We start from the raw sequence: 20,884 nt of genomic DNA, 5'->3' as shown, positions 1-20,884 counted from the left end.
ATTGATGCTTCTCATCTCTCTCCCTTCTTGTCTGTCTGTCCCTATCTATTCCTCTCTCTGACTCTCTCTCTGTCTCAGGCAAGGGAGATGTTGAAGGGAATAAGGGGGAAGGAGGATGCATTCGGGACAACACTAGAATCTATGGAAACACAATTAATTAAATAAAAATAAAACAACAACAATAAAAAGCATAATGGGAGGCTGGGTGTGGAGGCTCACAGGCTCAGGGTCTGTGAGAGCCTCTATTTCCAAGAGAGCCCAGAAGATAGTCAGGCTGGATGGAGAAAGAAATCTGGCAAAATAGGCAAGACTATGAGGAACAGCCAAGTGTCCGGAAGGGAGGAGACCACGGTGGGGAGGTTGGAGAGCAGTGAGGTAGCAGGGCAAAGGGCTGGCCAGCAAAGCTGCTGCCTGTCTCACGGTTTGTTCCAGGAAATGGTTTCTGTAAAATCTCCTGAGAAGGCCAGGGCAGATCAGCCTCTGGGAAGAACTCTGCAGACCGAGGCCATATCCTGGTCACAGGCTTGCTTCAAGACCTCTGGGCCAGCTTACACTAGCAGCACAGTGACCTCTGCACAAAGACAAGACTCTGGTTCCCTACATGGATGGGAGAGTAAGACTGTGTCCAATGCCACGTTACCAGAAATAATACTGCATATTCAGTGATGAGCCTCAAAACACAATGCAAATCTCAGGAGTAGTGCAAAAACAATTCTTTATTCCTTCTAAATAAATCTAAAATTCTACTTCTAGAGATTTCTAAAGTTCTATTTTTAAAATTCTTTGCTCCCTCTGCCTGCTCCAGGTTGTCTATCAATCTCAGAGTGTACATCAGCACCCCTCTGCTCACCACCCTCCCTCTGTCCTGCTGTCTTCTCTGTGTTATTTTTCTGTGTGTGTATGTGTGTGTGTGTGTGTGTGTGTGTGTGTGTGTGTGTGTGTGTGTGTGTGAGACAGAGACAAAGACAGAGACAGGGAGAAAGCAGATAGCAACAGACAGACAGGAAGGGAGAAAGATGAGAAGCATCAGTTCTTCGTTGTATCACCTTAGTTGTTTATCGATTGATTTCTCATATGTGCCTTGACTGGGGAGCTACAGCAGAGCTAGTGACCCCTTGCTTAAGCCAGTGACCTTAGGCTTCAAGCCAGTGACCTTTGGGCTCAAGCCCATGACCATGCTCAAGCCAACGACCCCACGCTCAAGCTGGTGAGCCTGCGCTGGCAACCTTAGGGTTTCGAACCTGGGTCCTTCGCATTCCAGTCTGATGCTCTATCCCTTGCGCCACTGCCTGGTCAGGCTCTGTGTTATTTTTCATTAAACATTTTTTTGTTTTTTTTAAATACTTACCCATTCACAGGAAGTCAATCTACAGGTTTAATTTAATTTTTATCTAAATCTCAGCAAGTTGGGTTTTTTTGTAGGAATAGACAAGATTATTCTAAAATTTGTAGGTATAGTCAAAGACCTTGAATACAACAGTTTTGAAAAAGAATACTATAGTGAGAGGAATCACCTGATTTCAATACTTTTATATAGCTACAACAATCAACACTAAGTTTTATTTTATTTTATTTTATTATTATTATTTTTTTTGTATTTTTCTGAAGCTGGAAACCGGGAGGCAGTCAGACAGACTCCCGCATGCCCACCAGGGGGCAATGCTCTGCCCATCGGGGCATCACTCTGTCGCGACCAGAGCCACTCCAGTGCCTGGGGCAGAGGCCAAGGAGCCATCCCCAGCGCCTGGACCATCTTTTGCTCCAATGGAGCCTTGGCTGCGGGAGGGGAAGAGAGAGACAGAGAGGAAGGAGAGGGGGAGGGGTGGAGAAGGAGATGGGCGCCTCTCCTGTGTGCCCTGGCTGGGAATTAAACCCGGGACTTCCGTACACCAGGCCGACGCTCTACCACTGAGCCAACCGGCCAGGGTCAACACTAAGTTTTATTGACAGAAGGATGAACACAGAGATCCATGAGACTGAATAGAGGCTCCACAAAGAGACCCTCACTAATATGGCCACTTGACTCTTTTCTGAAAAACACTTTTTTTGAAATAATCATAAGCTCACATGAAGTTGTAAAGATGGTACAGAAATGTCCTGTGCCCTTCGCCCAGTTTCCACCCATAGTCACATCTTAAGTCATTAGAGGACAGTATCAAATCCAAGGCCTTGGCATTGACATAATGCATGTGTGTAGTTGTGTGTCCTTTGATCCCATGTGGAGATTTGTGTCGCCACAGCCACGGTGGAGATACAGAACTGGGTCCCCACCACAGAGACCTCCCTTGTGCAGCTGCTTACAGTCCCCACACCCTTCACATTTGCTGCCTCCCTGTCCTCCCTATTCTCAATCCCTCCATGGTCCCCACCCCTGTGGCTACCTGACTGCCCCTTCTGGTCCCACCTGTGTCGCTGGATTTCTTCCATCAGCCTGACCCTCCCTAACCTCTAGCAATCTCTACTCTATTCTTCATCTCTGTTGTTTTTATCACTTCAAGAATGTTCTATAAATGGAATCAAACAGCATGTGACCTTTTGAGATCGGCTTTTTCACCCACCATAATGACCTTGCGACCCATCCAGGCTGCTGTCTGCACCACCAGTTTCTCCCTTGGTTGATGAATGGTGATCCATGGTCCCTTCTGTGTTTTACCCTCTCTCCTTCTCCCGGACTTATTTTCCTCACCTGTGAGCCAGTTGTTCCCACCTGTATCATCGTCTAAGCGTGAGGGGGAGGAGAGGGGCTCACATCCTCAGGCCTGCAGGAAGCTGCTGGGGGTAAGGATAACCGGGTCTTTCTCTTTCACCCTCAGAGTGAAGTGTGCAAAGCCATACACACCATCTTGCTGACAGCTTCTTGTGGTCCACTTTCGATATTGTTGTTATATTGAACTGCTTTTTTCTCCCCTTTACAAAAGACAGTTCAGTTTGAACCCTTCCGCCCTCCTGGCCTGATGTGACCGAGGCCTCAAAGGCAAGGGTGTATTGCTCTATTAAGGGCTTCTACTGAGAAGCCTGGCCCCTCACCTAAAGCTGCCTGTTCCTGGGCCCGGTGGGTATAAGGCAGAAGCACAGACAGAGCTGGGAGGTCTCCCTAGCTCTGCGTTGATGTGCTGGGTGGCTGTGAGCACTCCAGTTCTCTGGCCTCGGCTCTTCCTCATCTTTACAGTAAGGTTCACACCTCATGATCTCAGCCATGACATTCTCAAGATGCCTAGTGACCTCCCTGCACCAACAAAAACCATCCCTGCTTACCTAGTATCCTCAGAGCAGGGTCCAAGCTCTTCAGCGTGGCAGTCAGGGCCCTGTGTGAACTGACCCCTAGTGACTCTACAACCCCAGCTTTGCCACTTCCTGCCTTCTCCTTTTAGGCTCCAACCACACAGAAGCAGCTGCCACCCTCCAGATGCTCGGGCATCCTTTCCTTGCCGACCTCTCTGTTGTCCTCCAGTCCCGGTGTACATATTCTCTCCTTTTGGAAGCCCTCCTGACTACCTTCACATTCCCTGCTCCTGTTCTCATTCAAACACCCTACTGTTCTTATCTGCCGTATCTGTCCCTGTTCTTGGCTAGCCACTCCCAGTATGGCACATGGAGGCCAGAGAAGAGTGACACAGGGTCCTAGTGTTCAGCACAGAGCGAGACACAACACAAACCCTCACTGAAGGGTATGGACACTGGCTACCTCCAGCCTTGGAGGACGATGCTGTCTCTTCCCCTTTACCCCTTTTCTCCCCCCCCCCTTCTCTTTCTCCTCCTCCCCTTCTCCCACTCCTCCTCCTCCCTTCCTCCTCTTTCTCCTCTGCCTCTGTGGGCTGCCCTGCCCTAGGCGGTGAACTCACATTCTGATGTGGCTTGGCCAAGCCCAGTGCTTTCCTTTGAATGCAATGAAAACCAAACAACACATTTCTTCTCATTGTTAGTAAAGCCGGTAGGATGGAAAAGCTGCCTCCTTACAGGTTCCCCACCCTCTTTTGGTACCACCTCAGCTGGGTTTGCCTATCGCCTAGACTAGAGCCCAGGCTCTCAGGGGAACATGGAATCACAAGATAATGGAATCTTAGACTAACATAATGATAGAATCCCAAAATTGTTGAGTCATAGAAAGCCACAGTTATGATGTCTTAATATTATATTATGTTAAAGCTAGAGATTGCTTTTACAATATGGAAATTTTGCATATGGGATCCCAGAATTCCCAGCATGTTCATACCAAGAACATCAGGTTGGGCTCAAGAGTCTGCCACTTGCGGTATCCATATGCCGTTGACCAAATGGTTATACTCTGCAGTTATATCTACATTCATATATTAAAGCCCTGATCTCCAGTGTAATGGTATTAGGAAGTGCGGCCATTGGGATGTAATCAGGTCATGAGGGTGAAGGCCTCGTGAATGGGATTAGTGTCCTTATAAGAAGAAGCACAGAAGATATGATCTTTCTCTTTGCCATGTGAAGACAGCAGATAATGTCCATCTTTGGACCAGGAAGAGTGCCCTCACCAGGCACTACGATGGCCAGCACCTTGATCTTGGATTTCCTAGCTTCCAGAATTATGAGAAATAAAAGTTTGTCATTTAAGTCACACAGCTGTGATGGCTTGTTCTAGCAGCCCGTGCTAACTGAAACACCCTGAAAACCACAGGGTCACACAGCCAATAAGAAGGAGGGAAGACTGGGGCCATCCCGGCCGGGCCTCCTGGCCTGCACAAAAGTGAACAAGTGTCCTCAACTTCTGTTATCCTGAACCAGGCACTCAACCCACCCAACCTCCAGTTTCATCTCAGCCTGAGCATAATAATTTTAGCTTATCAACAAACTAGTAGCTCGTAACTTATCAGTGTTCTAAGCTTTCTTCTGATGTGAGGCATTCAGGGTCTTGACCAGTGTTGGGCTCTATGAAAAGCTCTGGTGACCCAATAGGATTCAGAGGCAGAGGACAACCAGGTGCCTGGGGACAGAGCTAGGCCAGGGTCATGAGCCACACTGAGGATATTGATCTCAGGTCAGCCAGGGAAGGCTTCTGGTTAAGCCTTTCTTGGGCTCCCAGACCTACCCTGCAAACCCTCCCTGACAACAAATCCAGGCTGTTTGCTCACATAGTCTCCTTGCCTGTGAAGGGCAGAGAGCAATGCCCTTGGTTCAGTGCCCGGCCCACCGCCAGCTCCTCGGTGTGTCTCTGCTCTCTGAGGCTCTTTTTTTTTTTTTCATTTTTTCTGAAGCTGGAAACAGGGAGAGGCAGTCAGACAGACTCCCACATGCGCCCAACCGGGATCCACCCGGCTTGCCCACCAGGGGCGACGCTCTGCCCACCAGGGGGCGATGCTCTGCCCCTCCGGGGCGTCGCCATGTTGCAACCAGAGCCACTCTAGCGCCTGAGGCAGAGGCCACAGAGCCATCCCCAGCGCCCGGGCCATCTTTGCTCCAATGGAGCCTTGGCTGCAGGAGGGGAAGAGAGAGACAGAGAGGAAAGCACGGCAGAGGGGTGGAGAAGCAAATGGGCGCTTCTCCTGTGTGCCCTGGCCGGGAATCAAACTCGGGTCCTCTGCACGCTAGGCCAACGTCTGAGGCTCTTTACTCATCTAGGACTTCATCCCAGGCCTGTTTCCTGAGGACAGGGCTAAAACATATTCACCTTTTAACCAAAGCACAGTGTGGGCCAGAGGTACCCATGCACGTTGATTGCCTGTGCCTCGGGAGGGAACCTAACGGTCACCTGGTCCCTCTGTCGTGAGTGCCTTCTCATGGGTCAGGTGAGAAGGTCATGCTGTCCTTTCAGCGGCCTCCCAGGGAGGTGTGTCTTCTCCCAGGTCACCTAGGAAGGAGTCGGCTCAGAGGTGTCCCAGCCCCCAGCTGTTCTGTCTCCCTCGGGCTGTTGTTCTTCTTTCTGTTTCTTGTTTTACTCTACCGGGTGGCAATTTGGCTTCATAGTCTCTGACTTATTTACATATTCTGGGGACAGGGGATTGAGGCTGGGGGTGGGAGGAGGCCTTTTTTCAGGACATCAAAGTCAATGGAGCCTCCCCTGCCCTCGGTGGGAGGTCTGGAGGAGCCTGCCCTGTCAGCATGTGGCAAAGTCAAGCCCCTTTCAGAGGGGCAGGGATGTGGGGGCAGGGGTGGGTTGGAATCAAATTGCCTTGAATGGAAACAAACTCCAACCCCAAACCAAACCCAAATAGAGATTCCAGAAGGAACTGGGTGTCCCAAGCAGCCTTAAGCTAGGCTGGGCCAGGGAGGGGTCAAACAATGAACTCAGGGCTCCAGGCTCCCTGAGGGGCGTGTGGCTCCCAGTCCTGTGCAGTACGGCCCTCCTTGGAGACCCAGGAGATGGAATTTCTGTCTTGTGAGCCAGCAGCCTGCAGTGGAGAGAGCAGCGGCAGGCCCGTGTTTCCGCCTGTCAGACAAACGTCCAGGGAGAGCTGCTGCTTCCCAGCGGCTGTTTCCCACCAGGGAACCAGGCAGGTGAGGAGACCAGGCCCACACCAGTGCCTCCAGATTAGCGACACTAATGCCGTGGACAAGTGAACTGACGGAGCTGGTTTCATCAGGGCTCTTAGCACCTCCTAGGGCACTGGTTTAGGCACAAGTAATGCTCAGTCAGGGCCCGTGGCCAACAGTCTGTGCTTGCATTAGATGTGCTCTGGCTTTCAAGGGAAATAGTAGCTAAAGGTAAAACTCATGAGGGAACAAAGAAGTACCTCAGCCTGATCCTCACCAAGTGGGCAGAGCCTTTATTGAAAGTCTGTGGGACCCTGGTGGAGGAGGTGAAATATGGAGAAAACTAGTAAATGCTGAGTGCCTACTGTTTGTTAGGCCTTGAGCCAGCCCTGTAAAACTGACTCACTCATTTAGTCTTGGTTGGCCACTGCCCTGAGAGGGAAGTGCCCACTTATCAGATGAGAAAATGGAGGGTCAGAGAGCTGATCAGAAGGTCAGGGAGCGCAGTGCTGAGTGGGGAGGGCAGAGGGCACAGCCAGGGGTGGGGGGACACAAGGGTCACCATTGTGCCAAGCAGCCGAGCCTGCTCCTCTCTGCTCCTCTCCCCCTCGGGACCAGTGTGGACTACCGGCCCTGGCGGGCCTTGGCTGTGGGCTTCGATGCCCCCGAGGAGCCTGGGAATGTGGCAGTTGCTTTTTCTTCATCCTGCTTCATATTCCTTCTGTGCCTGTTTTTGTTGTTGTTGTTTTAATGTGTTATGTGTACTCCCTTTTAACATTGTGAACTGTTTTCTTCTCTTAATTTGATTAACCTTTGCTTTTTGCTGGTGTGCAGATCCCTCCTGAGGTAAGCTTAGCCTCCTGAGAGCTCCTTGCTGGCCACACCAAGGGTAGGACCCCAGCAGCCTGTATATGGAGAAAACTAGTAAATGCTGAGTGCCTACTGTTTGTTAGGCCTTGAGCCAGCCCTGTAAAACTGACTCACTCATTTAGTCTTGGTTGGCCACTGCCCTGAGAGGGAAGTGCCCACTTATCAGATGAGAAAATGGAGGGTCAGAGAGCTGATCAGAATGTCAGGGAGTGCAGTGCTGAGTGAGGAGGGCAGAGGGCACAGCCAGGGGTGGGGGGACACAGGGTCACCATTGTGTCAATGGGACCCGGACTCCTGATTGGATCAGCAGGGACACCTGACCGACATGTCTTGCTGAATGTAGGGTTCAGATGCATGTCAGCCCTGGCAGTCAGTATCCAGGTGCGGCCAACACTGAGGAGCACAAGAAGGGAAGGCCGAGGAGCGTCTGTCTGTCTGCCGTCGTGAGTCCAGGAAGCCAGCTGAAGAGAGAGGCTCTGGCCCTGCCGCCTGAGCTCCTGGCTGCTTTTCTAGCCCCCAAGGGACCAACGTTGAACCTCACCCCTCCCAGGGGTTCCAGGAACACTGGTTCTTAAGGAGAATAACCCTTTTGGCCTAAGACTGCCTGAGAGACTCATCAGAATAGCTGATACATTATTGCAACTTAAAACTGGGAGAACCACATAACTAGTTCACCACAGTAACACCCACCCTCCCTTTCATCCACAGTTTCTGAGATCTCCCCTCCTCACATGGGCATAATTAGTTGTCTTCCCTGCAGATTAAATCCTTCTCCTTCTCTTGGTGCCCTCTTCCTTCAGGGCCTTGTCCCCCCACACAAACACACACCTATTCCCACTGTACTACGCCTGTCACTCTGCCCTTCTGTCCAGATGTACCCTTTTCTACCCACTCTTCCAGAGCGCTGCAAACTCCAACACCACCTCCCGCTGCCATCCCCATCATCTCCGATACCCTTGGAATTCTCGGTGTTACAGGATACATGCCTTGCCGGGGTTAGAAGAGTAGACATTCCTTTTAATTCCATAGGCAATATTCTGTCCTTATCTCTGGTGCATGGAGAACCCTAGGCAGTTCTCCCATCCTTCCTCCCCAGCTATGTCACCGCTTCCCTGTCCTGTGTCCTAGGTGGGGCAGGCTCAGAAGATACTCTGTTCTGTCCAGGGCAGGAGTCACCTGTGCAGCTGAGAATATGGGAGAACCATAGACTAGGAAAGGAGGTGGGTGGCACAGTCTCCCCTCTGCTATGGACCCATGTGTCACCTTGGGGGAAGTCTCTGGGCCTCTTTCTTGACACAGATAGAAGTCAGTTCCAGATAACTCCATCTTTTTTTTTTTTTTTTTTTTTTTTTTTTTAGTGAGAAGAAGGGATGGGAGGCAGAGACAGACTCCCTCATGTGCCCCAGCCAGGATCCATCCGGCAAGCCCACTACAGTGCAATGCTCTGCCCATCAGGGGCCCTTGTAACGGGAGTCATTTTAGCGCCTGAGGCGGTATGCCCCCCAGTGCCCGTGGCCAACTGGCTCTAATTGAGCCTTGGCAGGATGGGAGGAGAGAGAGGGAAGCGAGAGGGTAGGGTTGGAGAAGCAGATGTGCCCTGACTGGGAATCAAACCCAGGACATCCACATGCTAGGCTGATGCTGTACCACAGAGCCAACTGGCCAGGGCCCAGATAACTCCATCTTTAGTGCTGCAGAGAGGGGGCCAAAGGCCTTCCAACACTCCTCCATTCCACTCCTGTAACCCGTGGCAGCCTGGCTGACTGCTCAGAGCTGCCAGAGGGACCTCCGTGGCTACACCGACTGGCCCCCAGCAGGCTGTGGCTGGCCTGCCCTGCTCTCCTTTCACTCCCTTGGCGTCTGCTTCCTGCCTCAGCTCCCCCGGCAGCCCGTCATAACCCTCTGGTTTGCTGCACCTGGAGGGACTGGCTATGAGATCTTTCCTTTCAGAGACCTTCGAAGCCACCCCTCCTCTTCATCCTGGGGGCCCACCCTGGCTTGGGCCTCAAATCTCCACTGTGGGCTGTGAATATGGGATTATTAGAGATTCCTTTACTCCCTTACTGGCCAGAACCTCACCCTCACCTAATTCCTGGGGCTTGCTACATTCCCCAAATACTGTGATTACCCACACGGCTTCCAGCAGACAGGAATAACACTCCTCACTGAGTGAGTCCTAGGGTCCAGAGCCCCTGGGCTCCTTCATAACTGAGGGACTGAAGACAGAGGAGATCTCAGGGCCTATTTCAGGTTCGATTGTGCTCAGCCCTGATATGTTGAAATTCTAACCCTAGGTACATGTTAACATGACTGTGTTGAGAAGTAGGGTCTTTGTAGATGTAATTAGTTTAGATGAAGTCATACTGGAGTAGGGTAGGCCCTAAATCCAGTACAATTGGTGTCCTTCTGAGAAGAGAAGACACAGACACACAGGGAAGAAAGCCATGTGACAACACAGGTGAAGACGGGAGCAATGTAGCTTCATTCTGGGAACTCCAAGGCCAGCTGGGAGCCACCAGAAGCCAGAGAGAGGCAAGGGAAGTCTCTAGAAACTGTAGAGAGAGTATGGCCTTGCCAACACCTTGACTTTGGACTTCCAGCCTTGAGACCTGTGAGAAAGTAAATTGCTGTTGTTGTGTTAAGCCATTGAGCTGTGGTCCTTTATTATGGCAGCCCTAGCAAATTATACGGCCTTTCAGCTGACTCCGCAACCTAGTGCTTTTGCAAAGGCAGAATCAGACTGTGTCTCTCCCTAGCTCATCTTCTGTGGCTCCCTGTTCCCCTGGCATCCATGATCCTTCACAACTGGGCCGCCAATGTCTCCAGCACCCTCTCCTCCCAGCTGCCTGCCTCCTCCTTTCCGTCCCGGCTGCACTGCTGACAGTGTGGCTCTCCCCAGTGTCTCCAGCACCCTCTCCTCCCTGCTGCCCGCCTCCTCCTTTCTGTCCCGGCTGCACTGCTGACAGTGTGGCTCTCCCCAATGTCCTCTCCTCCCTGCTGCCTGCCTCCTCCTTTCTGTCCCGGCTGCACTGCTGACAGTGTGGCTCTCCCCAGTGTTTCCAGCACCCTCTCCTCCCTGCTGCCTGCCTCCTCCTTTCCGTCCCGGCTGCACTGCTGACGGTGTGGCTCTCCCCAATGTCCTCTCCTCCCTGCTGTCTGCCTCCTCCTTTCCGTCCCGGCTGCACTGCTGACGGTGTGGCTCTCCCCTCGGCGTCTTTGCTCAGGCTGTGCCGCAAGACACACCTCTTCCTCCGGTTCTGTTCTTCTCATTCTTTCAAACCTTTCTTGAACAATCATCTCTTCCAGGAATAATAATAGCAAACATGGATTGACTCTTACTGTGGGTCAGGCCATATGCTAAGTGCTTGCCCTGAATTACTTCATTCAGTCCTCATGGCCACTCCAGGAGGTAGGTGTCGTCATCCACGTTTTCCAGGTAGGGAAACCAAGGGCCAGGTAGGGCTCCCTGAGCTTCCCAGTCGTGAGGGGCCTTGGCAGGGTCGGGACTGGGCCTGGGTGGCAAGCACTGCCGCTGCCCCATGATGTTCGCTACCCCCGTCTGGGGAGCATTTGCCTCCTGCAGGGACATCTGCTTCTCCAGACCCCCAGCTGCTGCATGTTTCAGGCTAACAAATTATGTCGGAACAAGAGGTGAAATTAAATGTGGTCCAAATAGTTTTCCATGGCTATTTCATGCAAAATAATTCCAAGGCATCCATCCATCTTCCTCACCATGTGGGACTGAAACACATGGAGTCGGGAAGGACAGAGGAGCCAGATCCCAACCTGGCTCTCACAAATAAATAAAAGGCACAAGGGACACCATGGCCAACCGGCAGCTGCTGCATAAATCAGGTTTTTTATGGGGCAAGCAGCCTGTCCTGGCCCAGACCCCCTGCCTGGTCTCTGAAAGAGAATGCTAATGGATACCCTTGTAATCAAGCCAGGACCACTTGCTGATGTGCCCACCCAGGGTCCCTGCCCAGCCCTCCGTCCCACCTGGCAGCCCCCAGAGGTTCACCAAGGGCTAGCTGCCAACACACACACCCACCCACTTATTCCCTCATTCATTCATTCACTTACTCTACACCTGGTATGTACTAAGCACCCAGTAAAAATGTCTTGCTTGAATCAATTTGCTCACTTCTTTCCTCTTATACCTTTCCCCCCACCTCCCTCCCACTGTCTCTATGGCACTAGGGTCACTCCAAGATGCAAAGCCCCAGCCAGGAAGGCCCATTGGCTGAGCCTAGCCTGCTGCCAGCCCTTGGTATAGGATGGGGTGGGGTTGAGGGGAGAGGGACCAGACAGAGACCTGGGGCCTTACCTCCTGCTGCCAAAACTCATTCAGGGAGGGGTATCCCCAGGTAGCTGGGGGGTTTGCAGGTGAGCAGTGAATAGTATGTACTACCTATGTCCTCCTGAAGCACAGTGCTGCCTGCACGTCTGAGCAGGACCCCTTCTGTTTGTGCCTCACTGTCCTCCCGCCAGTTCTAGGAAGCCACCCCTACCCCTTCTCCTAAGGGCCAGTGGCTCCATGACTCCAAGCCCGTTGCCTTCTCACTTGCCTGGACCCTGCATTTGGCAGTAAGCTGGTGTCCAGTGAATGGCAGTTGTTCCTGCCCTTCATTTACTATGACAATATCCTCATCACTCTTTTTTCATTCATCTGTTCATTTCAAAAATTGTTTTAAAATACACACGATATTAAAGTGACCATTCGTGGCATTCACAGTGTTATGCAACTGTCACCACTATTTAGTTCTAGAATGTTTTTTTCACTCCAAAAGGAAACCCTGTGCCCACTAAGCAGTCACTCCCTATTTCCCCTTCCCCAGCCCCTGGCAAATAACCACAAACCTCCTGACAGCTTTTTAATGATGATTCCAGTATAGGCAAGGTAGACTAATCCTCAATTCACTGATGAGAAAACTTAGAAACACCCCCCCCATACAACCAGCCTCTCTCTCCCTGTACCCCAGGGCTCCCACTTTCCACACAGCAGCACCTTCAGAGCAATGTGACCCTGGTCTCCTTGGAGGCTGAAGTAGATGCCTTCCCCTCCCACCCTAGAAGACTCTGGGATTCTTTTCTTGGTAGATGAGAAGGGAAGGATGGTCCTGTAAGTTCAGAGCTCTGTCTTGGTCACCCGGTGAACTTAGGATATTGATTGATGTGCTGAGAAGGCCTTGGGTGGTGGTAGGGGTTAGACTAGGACAGGTGGCGCGGAGGGAGCCTGGGGTTTTGGCTCCAGATGGGAAATACACACAGTTCTCCGGGGCTGGCCCAAGGGGTCTGATTATACTTACCACACCCAGCCCCTCCGCTCATGCCTCCGACCTTTGCATACATGACTTCTCTACCTGGATCTCCTCTTCTCCCTCAAGCCTCTCAGAGGAGGTGGAAGCCCCATTGTTCTTGGGGAGTTAAAACCAGGCTGGGAGCCCTGGCCGGTTGGCTCAGTGGTAGAGCGTCGGCCTGGCGTGCAAGGGGTCCCGGGTTCGATTCCCGGCCAGGGCACACAGGAGAAGTGCCCATCTGCTTCTCCACCCCCCCCCCTCCTTCCTCTCTGTCTCTCTCTTCCCCTCCCGCAGCCGAGGCTCCATTGGAGCAAAGATGGCCCGGGCGCTGGGGATGGCTCCTTGGCCTCTGCCCCAAGCGCTAGAGTGGCTCTGGTCGCGACAGAGCGACGCCCCGGAGGGGCAGAGCATCGCCCCCTGGTGGGCAGAGCATCGCCCCTGGTGGGCGTGCCGGGTGGATCCCGGTCGGGCACATGCGGGAGTCTGTCTGACTGTCTCTCCCCGTTTCCAGCTTCGGAAAAATACAAAAAATAAAAAACCAGGCTGGGCCCCACCATGGTTGAGGTAGGGCAGGAGGACATTACAGAGGGGAGAGGGAACAGAACAGGGTCGCCAGGCCTTGTGGCTCTGGGCCAGGCTGGGCCCCTCACAGAGCTTGGTTCCTCTCTGGCAGTGGGGTTGCACTCTGGGGTGTCCAGGGCCCTTCCAGCACTGAGTTTCTCTGGTATGATGGAGACCAGCAAGGAGGACTGGGAGAGGGCCACACCAGACACTACCTAATTGGAGTCTTTTGTGTTTCTTTTCTCTTTCTTTTCTTTTCTTTTTTTTGTGACAGAGACAAGTGAGAGAGAGAGAGAGAGAGAGAGAGAGAGAGAGGAACAGACAAGAAGGAAGAGAGATGAGAAGCATCAGTTCTTCATTGAGGCTCGTTAGTTGTTCATTGATTGCTTTCTCATATGTGCCTTGACTGGGAGGCTAGAGCGAGTGACCTGTGGCTCAGGCCAGGGGCCTTGGGCTTCAAGCCAGCGACCTTTGGGCTCATGTATATAATCCCACGCTTAAGCCAGTGACCTCAGGGTTTTGAACCTGGGTCCTCCAGGTCCCAGTCCAATACTCTATCCACTGCGCCACCACCTGGTGCATGCAGAGCTGGTCTGCAGATGAAGTCTCCTGGAATAGGACAGGGGCTGGAAGCCCCAGGGTCCCCAGGGACAGCTTGGGGACTTAACACCTTCTGCCTGAGGCCCTTTGTCGGTCCGGCAGCCTCTACTTTCTGTTTTTAGAGCTGCAAAAAACACCCCAGGTTTAGAACTGGCCAGGTCGGCCCCTCTGTTGCCCAGTCTAAAAGCCAGGATCCTGTGGCTTCAGAAGACAGTGTTGTGCTGGTTCTAGGCTGTGGGTCTTGTGAGGCCAGGACTGCCTCAACTGCACTGAGAGTGAGATGCCCAATGCACCCTATGGGCCAGAACGAAAGATGATAGAGTGATTAGGAACGGATTGAGCTCCTAGCACCAGCATTTGCTAACAGTTACTTGAAGCAGTGATATAACAGCTTTGGGTTTCTGTTTTCACATCTTTAAACTGGGAATAAAATTCCTGTCCCTTATGGAGCTGTTGAGAGGCTGAAATGAAGTGATTATGTATCACTCTTAGCCATGGGCCTGGCGTGGTCTGTGCTCCCAAAGTGGTGGCTATCACCCCAGCGTCCAGACTGGGCTATAAGTAATGTGTGGACATAGTGGGGGGAGGCCTTAACACCAGGCAGCCTACCCCAGAGATGAGGGCCTGAAATACTCCATCATAGGTCCTGGACTTAGATTTCTCAGTCCTTCAAACTCCCACAGGAGGGATGAGTCAGTGCTCTGTGGGGCAAGGGAGGATGTCTGAAAACCATTAACAAAGAATCTTGAATCCAAGGGAGTGCAGACCAGAGGGTACGGTGCCTGCTGGAGAGAGAGGGTGGGGAGGTTAAGAATGATTGAAAGCCAGAGCGCTGGTGGGATCTCTCAGCCTTGGGCTGGTCTCTACCCCGCCCCTACCGCATGCTCCCCCAGGTTGGATGTGGACCTGTGCCTGCCTATATATCTGTGCTTGTCTGTGTGTGTTCTTTTGTAGCTCTGTGTGTCTGTCTCTGTGTGTCCATGTGTATTGGTTTGTGTCCCATTTGTGTGTCTGTGTGTCCAGGTGTACCCATATGTGTCTGTGTATAATCAGTGATACCTGCCTCATAGGAATGTTAGAAGGCTTAAACAAGTTAACACTCATAAAAGGCTTGGTGCAGTGCCTGGCACTTCCTAAGTTCTCTATAAATATCAGGAGCTATTACGAAGGGGAGATTGTAGTGGTCAAGAGCTGACTCTGAAGTCAGGCTGCCCGGTCACTAAGTGTCAGCTATGACCAGGGCTCTGAGTTGCTGTGACTCTGGATCTGCCTGTGTCGAGTTCTCAGTGGTGACCCTGCTGTGTACCCAGGTCAATCCCTCTCCCTCTTCCCCCAGCAGCAAGCCTCAAGATACTTAACTCAGACAGGACCCTCCTTGGTTCACAGCGAATGAGCCTTAACTTCCTGTCACCCAACTCACTGTCATTTGTTCCCATTCTTGCTCCCACCCTCCTCCTGGCTGGCCCCTCCCGTAGAAGAGACTCCCTGCAGCCCACCCCTGGGCTCCACTCCCCACCCCTCCCTCCATAGGCCCCTCTCTACCCAGCACTCTCTCCTTTGTACTCACCCCTTCCATCTCCATGGAAACACATTCAAGTTGCTCCCCCACCCCACCTTCCACCAGCTCTAGCCCCTTCCCCTCAACAGGCCCCCACCTCACTTCCACCCTGAGTCTTAGGCAGGATATGTTTCAGGGACCCCAGGGCTAAGGCAAGCCATTCCTGGGACAAAACCACCTGGTTCCTCCTCCTCATTCCAACATTTTATTTCTGGAAGGGACCACTGGGAGGGAGCAGGAGCAGTGGGTGGTGGAGAAGGTGGTCCTGTGGGGTGGGCTGACCTGAGCAGAACTTTCCTGATGACGGGGAAAGAGCTTATACCAATCTTTTTTGGTTGTTGTTCTTTCAATTTTGACCTCTAATATATATATATTGTTCTCTCACTGCAAGTATGGATTGCACAGGGTGGGAGGGGGAATAAGAGGGTCTCTCTCAACCCAGATGAACCATTGGAGCACTAAGACCAGAAGAGACACTGGAGTTGGAAGATCAGGGTTTCCGACTGCTCCTGGGGTGACCTTGGGCTAGGCTCTCCTCCTTTCTAGGCTTCAGTTTCTCCTTCTAAGCAAGAAGAGGGTTCGGACAACTTGAACCGGAGCCCCAAAGGCCCTTCCAGGCTCAACGTCCCAGACTCAAGCAGTGTATGAGAAGCTTAACTGCCTTCCAGGCTTTTCTCTGCCATCTGCTGGTTGTGTGGCTTTGGGTCACTCTCAGCCTGTTTCCTCAGTTTCCCTATCTGAGCAATGAGTGTGCTGGCCTTGGTGATCTAAGCACCTCCATAGGACCTGCCCACTGTTTTGAATGTCTCCTGGGTTGGGAATCTTGACCTCTTTCCCTGAGGGTAGCTGTCTAGGAGCTAGGGTCAAGAATGAAAGGTGGGAAAGGGGAGGGGAGGAGCAAAGATGTCAGGACTCCTGGCCTAGAGATTGGGCTCTGGATGTGGGTCCCAGTCAGGCCACTTCAGAGACAGCCACCCTCCCTGTGTGGCACACAGGGTTCCATTTACATCCATTTTCACAGAATCCCTATGAGTTGGCTGGCCAAGGGGCCCATGTTATGGACAGGAAGTACAAGACCCCAAAGCAGGAAGGGATCTGCCCAGATTCACACAACTAGTTAATGGCTAAGATGGACTCTGGGGTGGGAGGAATCTATAGGAAGTCCATGGCTCCATACCCAATATTGATCACAGCGGCCCATCCTCCACTAGATGGCCATTGAGTCCCACCCCTTCATAGTGGAAAAGGGGAAACTGAGACCCAGAACAGCACACAGCTGTGCCTTCTCCTCACTGACTTTAGTTGCAGTGGTTGTGACAGTTCACAAAGCCCAAACATTTCCACTAGCAGCTTTGCTTGCTGCCTGAAATCCCTCCATCATCAGATCCCCCATATTTGGGCAAAGTGTGTGTCCTGAGGCCCATGTGCTGAGAAGGGCAGGAAGACAAAAGTTATAGGCATGTGGTGTCCTCAGTCTTCCGGAGCAGCTGAGAAGGATGGAGCCCAAGGATCCGTGCGGGACTGGGGGCCCAGCAGGGGTGAGGCACTTTCCCGGGTCCCACAGAGGGTTGGCTCGCTTGGGCAGACAATCTGGCCCCACTTCCCCAAGCTAAGTAGCCCCTCCTCTGTCCTTGCCCTCAGCCTCCAACTTAAATGCATCTTCCTGGAAGGAGGCGGGCCTGGAATGACAGGCCCAGCCACTCTGACTGGGACGGCGGTGGGGGCTGGGAACATCTACCCCTCAACCCAGGTCACCCTTTGAGAGGGTGCTGCAGGCCTCAGCGGATTAATGGTGTGGAGGCCACTCATTTCCTCTGGCCTGGAGACACCACACAGCCCCCCATTGTTGACCACCCTTATCTCAGGAAGTTCCGCCTGCCCCATCCGGAGGAGGCAGCTGGTCCCCATGCCCCCAGCCTCACTTTTCTTTGCCTCTTGGAGGCTGAGGAGCTTGGCAGGCCTGGGATCACGTAAGCTTTAATCTGTCTCCCTACCCAATGGGAAGTCTGGACCTTACCTGAGGGCCAGGGGCATCACAGAGGGAGGAGCATGGCAGGGTCTAGGGCTCAGCTGGCTTTCGGTAGGAGGGTTCTAGAAAGGTCACGGATGAACTGGAAGGGGTGAGGCTTGAAAGAGAGAGGATGGGAGAAAGTGGAGGGAGGAAGGCCAACCGCACAGAGTGACTGACATAGGGCAGGGCGGGCACCTTCTTCCTCTGCTTTGAACCTGCCTTAGAGGAGTGCCCACCACCTCCACCCATGCCGGCCCCTCTGGCTGAGCGCCCTCTTCAAGGTGCTGACAGCCACTCTGAGATGCAACATGGGCAATATGTAACTCCTCCAGGAAGCCCTTTCTATTCCTCCCTCCAACTAGTCGGGGTCCCCCACTAAGGCTCACTACCCTCCAGCCCCCATGCTTCACTCCACACTCCCATCAGAGCCCTGAGCACCCTGTGTGGATGGATGCAGGTCTCTTAGCTGGACATGTTTTGATGGTGGAGACTCCATGTCGCCAGGACTTGCCCCACCTGCACTCTCCTCAACCAGCCAAAGCATTGAACTCACTGGAGCTTGCTGCAGCCCAGCCCCCACCCCAGCCCACAGGCACTCTGGGTCCCCTCCCCACAGACCTGCATCACACATCAGACCACCTGCCCTTGCACCACCGCTTTTGGCCAAGTACGTCCCTCCTCCTGGGATGCCCTTTCCACGTCTCCCATGGCAAAGTCCGAGGCTCTCATTATGGACTGCTCAGGTACCACCCCTCCTTAGAGCCCCTCGGAACCCACTGCTGATGTCTGGGACTTCAGCAAATGCCTGTCTCCCTTTTTGACCAGAACAGTTCCATTCAGTGAATTGTTTGATTAAAAGTTTCCACAGCCACAGTGGCCAAGACATGGAAACAACCAAAAAGCCCTTCAATAGAAGACTGGATAAAGAAGATGTGGCACATATACACTATGGAATACTACTCAGCCATAAGAAACGATGACATCAGATCATTTACAGCAAAATGGTGGGATCTTGATAACATTATAAGGAGTGAAATAAGTAAATCAGAAAAAAACAAGAACTACATGATTCCATACATTGGTGGAACATAAAAATGAGACTAAGAGACATGGACAAGAGTGTGGTGGTTACCAGGGGTGGGGGGAGGGAGGACAGGGGGAGAGTTAGGGGGAGGGGGAGGGGCACAGAGAACTAGATAGAGGGTGGCGAAGGACAATCTGACTTTGGGCGAGGGGTATGCAACATAATTTAATGTCAAAATAACCTAGACATGTTTTCTTTGAATATATGTACCCTGATTTATTAATGTCATCCCATTACCATTAATAAAAATTTATTTAAAAAAAAAAAAAAAAAAAAAGTTTCCACAGCTATACATACACACAATGGAATACTACGTGGCTGTGAAAAAGAAGGAAATCTTACCTTTTGCAATGGCATGGATGGACTTGGAGATTATTATGCTAAGTGAAATAAGCCAGTCAGAGAAAGACAAATATCATATGATCTCACTTATATGTGGAATCTAAGGAACAAAATGAACTGAGGAACAGAACAGAGGCAGAGGTGGGGTCACAGGGAGCAGAGGGACAGCTGTCAGAGGGAAGGGGGATGAGGGGATGGGATCAGAGAAGGTGAAGGGATTAGTGAAATTAGATATACATAACACATAGACGCAGATAACAGGACAGGAAATCCCAAAGGGAAGGGGGGAGGGAGTTAGGGGGAGAGGGCCAAAGGGGGGGTAATGGGGGACAAGGGGGTGGGGTGAGTGAGGTATACTGAGTGGGACACTTGAATTCATGCTAATACAATAAATTAAAATTTAAAAAAATTTTCCACAGCTAAAAAGAAAACAGTTTAAAACAACTAGATTCATCCATCTCAACTCTTAATTCTTTCATAAACTACCACTTAACTGATGATATTCATGAGAAGTCTAGAAAACTTTAATTCATTTTACTAGAGGCTTTCAATAACTTAAGCCAAAGAGTGATTTAATGGAGGTAATTTAGGCAGTGTGAGAGAGTGGTAAATGGTGATATTTGAGGACAAAGGGGGTCTACCCCTTTGGGGGTACTCTCTATATCCTCAATCACTGGAGGAGAGTCCCCCTGTCCTGGGCCCTCCCTTCCTTCTCAGCAGGAGGTGGGGGAGAAGGCAGGGGCAGGGAGGGTTGGCTGGAAGCACCATGACACCGTGGTGCCCAGGCCTGCAGCTGACTCGATAGCAGTAGTGTAATCCCAGCCTGCTCCAGGCTCTGCTCATGCCTCTTGGCTCTGTCTTCATTTTAGGTGGAAGGAAGCAGTAGCTTACTTAGACACACGTACTCAAAGGCATTGGTTGAAAGTCAGGAGGTCAGTGAGGTGACCATCAGCATAGCCCAGGGGAGAGATGGATGGTGTGGCCTGAACTGGGCAGTGGTTGAGGGGAGTGACATCTGTCACTATGTTCCATGGCACCTATCCTACAGAGGAGAAAACCAAAGTCATCCACTAGCAAATCAGGGGTGTAGTGAGGTCCTGAAGCAAGTCAGAGCTCTGTCCTCAGACCCTAAGTGGAGTCTTCTGTGACTGAAACATATTGCGCAAGTTTCCTGACTTCGTGGAATGCCCTCATGACCTCCCCATCCTGTGTGGGTTGGTACGGCAGCAGCAGCCTCCGTGGGGTTCTGCGACTGACCCATCTCCAGCCCCTTCTTTCTTGGCTCCAGGATGTATGGAGCTCTGTGGACTCCCAGGAACTTCTCAGACACTGCAAAGATTGAGTCCCTCAATGCCAAGTTCATGTGCTGGAGCCGTAGTGGAGCCAGAGGAACCATAGTGGTCATCTCAGGCATCAGAGAGGAAAAGGTCCCAGAGAGGGCCATGTCTTGCCCAAGGACACACAGAGAATTTGAGGACACACAACTCTGTAAAGGATGTAGCTTCCATATTCATTGTTCTCACCCTGACTTTCCCTGCAGGGTTGTGAGGGAGGCAGGGATCATGATCCCCATTTTATAAACAGAGAACTGAAGTTCAGAGAGAGACTGTGATTTGCCCAAAGACACATGGTGACATAGGCTGTATGTAATCTCAGGTCTGTCTTATTTTTTATTCCAAAATCTTTCCTAGTTCTCCTCCCCCCTCTCATTCTGTGATTGCTGATCAATCAGTAAACTTTTCCCAAGCCCCTAGCCTGGCATAGATGACCCAGAGAGGAATTGGCTACACCCTCTGCCTTCAAGGAACTCCCTGTTGGAAGTGACCAAGGAACAAATGAGTGTGAAGAAGAGCAATACAAAAAAGGGAGGAGATGTAGGGGACTATGGGCTGGGGCAATCAAGGAAGTCTTTCCTGCAGAAGGTGACATTTCCAGAATGGTTTGAATGAGAGGAACTAGAGAAGAAGTCCATAAGGTGTGTGTGAGGAAAAGGAAGGAAGGAAGTAGAAAATGAACTAGTGACAGCACAGGTGCCTCATAGCAGGGAAGGCAAAGCATTTTTTCAAAGGCTGAAGTCCAGGGGGGAAAGTTCTTGATGCCAGATCATACAGACCCACATA

Source organism: Saccopteryx leptura, chromosome 1, assembly GCF_036850995.1.
Source record: "Saccopteryx leptura isolate mSacLep1 chromosome 1, mSacLep1_pri_phased_curated, whole genome shotgun sequence".
In the NCBI taxonomy this organism is placed as follows: Eukaryota; Metazoa; Chordata; class Mammalia; order Chiroptera; family Emballonuridae; genus Saccopteryx; species Saccopteryx leptura.
Note: the sequence above shows the minus strand (reverse complement) of the source record.